At 48.3% G+C, this 3021-nt stretch overlaps 1 pseudogene; it reads right to left on the bottom strand.

Annotated features, from left to right (window-relative positions):
- Positions 1-962: 962 nt before the first annotated feature.
- Positions 963-2383, bottom strand: LOC103263643 (annotated as a pseudogene).
- Between the last annotated feature and the right edge of the window lie 638 nt (positions 2384-3021).

Here is a 3021-nt window from a genome sequence, read left to right as displayed (position 1 = left end):
TCCCTGGTACTCCTGGTACTTCTGGAATCTCTGGTACTCCTGGAGACCCTGGTACTCCTGGAGTCTCTGGTACTCCTGGAGTCCCTGGTACTCCTGGTACTCCTGGAGTCCCTGGTACTCCTGGAGTCCCTGGTTCTCCTGTTACTTCTGGAGTCCCTGTTTCTCCTGTTACTGCTAGAGTCTCTAGTTCTGCTGGTACTTCTGGAGTCCCTGGTACTTCTAGAAAATTTGGCCTAGCCACAGGGCCACTGTCCACACTGCCCCCAGGTCCTACATGTTTGCAGTCAGGGGGAGCATACCCATCACTTCAGTGGCAGTGCCCTAAATCATTACAAACTCCTCTTGGATTACACAGTTCCTCAGGGTTGCAGGGAAGATTGGTCCAGGCATGATCTATGTAAGAGGATTCCGTGCAGATTTTGTCTGGTGCACAGTAAGTGCCATTGAGTATGTTTCTTTTATCAGGGATGTTGCTATCATTATAGAGGTCCATGATCCAGCAAAAGTCATCTCCAAAAGGAACCTGGATCACTGTATGGTTGAGTTTGATGGGTGGTAGCTTAGAAAGACCTGTACATACAACTTTTCCACACAATGTATTACCTGCTGAACACTGAACATAATTTGGCTGATCTGCAGTCGGAAGGCCACAGTTTCCAAATCGGTCACCTTTACTGTTAAACATACTGTAACACTCTTCTGATGCAGAATATGCTTCAAACCCAAATAATATTGAGCATTGTTCAGTAGGGTTAATGCAGCAGCCTTCCTCACAATAGTATTTTCAAGATGGCCACATACAGTGCCATCTTGCTTATATCTGTCTTCAGGGCATTCTGCAGATTTATCATTACAATATTCAGGGAGGTCACATGAAGTTGTAGATGAACGGAAAGTATCTCCTTGAAGTTTATATTTACACATAAAACAGCAGGGTCCTTTCCCACACTGTGCATTTGCCTTTAGTTTACAGTTATTGTCACAGCATTGGTCTGCCTGACAGGCAGAACCACAGTCACACTGCTCCGTGTCCTCCACCACACCGTTTCCGCAGTGGGAATCCCTTCACTTGCAGCCTTTGTGCCACGGCTTGTTAAACAGGCAGGCCCCTTGTTTTCCTGAAGGAACCGGTGGAAGTAGTGAGAGCTGTGGAAGTAGTGAGAGCTGCAGTTGCCGAAGCCGCTCTCTTTAGTGAAATTTTCGTGCCTGAGGCAAAAGGGTTTATCTTTACAAAAGCAGGCCGAGTGGTCATGCTGAATCCCCAGGTTGTGCCCGAGATCATGGACCACGAGCGCTGCTGATAGGACATCTTCCTGATGGAAGGATTCGACAGCTGCCACAAAACCGCTTGAGCAGGCACCGCCGAGAAACGCCTGGCCCATACTCTGTCCAGGATAACACCCAACGATCAAGTGGGCAACATCATGCTTCACATGGTGGAGGAGCTTTTCTTGTCTCCAGCTGTTGAAATTCTTGGGTGTAACTTGCAAGTCCACTGGGACCTCTATCAGGTCCCGCTCGGTCCAGATCTCCATTGCAGCAAGCACCACCTCTGTGTTGATTCCCCTGGTGAAGCTGTTGGCCAGAGCAATGATGTCCACTACTCTCTGGACTGTCCTGCTGACGTTACTGCCCCACGTCTGAAACTGCTGGTTGTTGACCACCACAAGCATCTCCACGTACTTGGTGTGTGTGTGCCCACAAGGAGGACGGCCCCTGCCGATTATGAGGCTCCCTGTGCCCTTGTTGCCAGCTGGTGGAAACCACTTGGCTGTCTCTGGAAGCGACACTACAGGAGGCTCGCGCTTCACATGCCGTGGTGTATACCACATGTTCAAACTGTTTGGAGGAGTCCATCGGCTCGATGCCATAGGAGGTTTCCTCCTTACTCAGGATGCCCCTGAGGCCAGCAGGTGTTGACAGACACAAACGAACCTGGCACTCCTTTTATGTAGCCTTCATAGTGACAGTCACATGAGATCAAGGGAACATCTTGCCCCAGGATGCCATTGTTTTAAGTGTAGACTGGAAAGTTACTCACAAAATAGTTTCTCTTCAACTGCAGGTGAACCAGGTGCTTCTGGCTGTGCAGAAACAACATATAGGATACCTTTTCCACTGGGTCTTCGTTTTCCCTGACCGTCAGACTCTTTGGGATGACTATTTCATAAGAAGGGTAAGGTACCGATGACATGTCACCATATATACTTGGGAGAAAAATCATCCCCGAGAGCAACATGATAGCCAACCTGATACTTGAAAGACTTGGAAGTATGTCTAGCCACAGACCCTTCATATGGGGAGTCCATATTGGAAGCAGTCTCCTATCCTCATACAAAACCACATGGGGTTTCTGTAGAAAAGACGGGAAAGAGGCTGGCATGGCCTTATTGAATCAGTTGGTGACACAGCCTGTGTCCATCAACAACACCTATCTTACACAAACAGGCCCTCAGATAAAGGGACTAGCCCCAGACCTACACTGGCTGCATAAAGGATGGCTACTTCCCACCTCTGAAAGATGAATGTTCTGCCTGATTCTCTACCTGGTCTCTCAGATGCATCTGATATCTTTCAGACATTTTCCATCCTTAATGGTTTTCAGCATCAGCTACTCTGCTCCTTGACTAAGTCCTTTAGACATCATGCAGGAGTGGGATGTATCCTCAAAAGAACTGCAGACTCTATACTACAGGCTTGTACCTTGAGAGAAAAAACTAAATCTTCACGCCTTTCTCAACTGCACTGTGCAGAACACTGCTTCCCAACCCCTCCTGTTGACAATTGCTCGGCTAATTCCAAACGTTCCAGACCAAGGAGCATGGAGATGTCTCTGGCAGGCACACTCCATTGCCCATTTCCTCTCTTCTGAAACTCTTGCTCTGAGCATATGAACATCTTTACCCACGGTGATCTTTGCTGCCTAATAAGGCATTATAGACATAATGTGTGCATCTCAGGGGCCCATCTGTTAGATGAGGCAAGTGAGGAGGCTGTCCTGTGCCCCAGCATAGACCTCAA

The sequence above is a fragment of the Carlito syrichta genome, unplaced genomic scaffold (genome assembly GCF_000164805.1).
Source record: "Carlito syrichta isolate Samal-C Ts95f unplaced genomic scaffold, Tarsius_syrichta-2.0.1 Scaffold305201, whole genome shotgun sequence".
Lineage (NCBI taxonomy): Eukaryota > Metazoa > Chordata > Mammalia > Primates > Tarsiidae > Carlito > Carlito syrichta.
The sequence above is the reverse complement of the archived record's forward strand: the minus strand, read 5'-3'. Positions and strand labels throughout refer to the sequence as shown.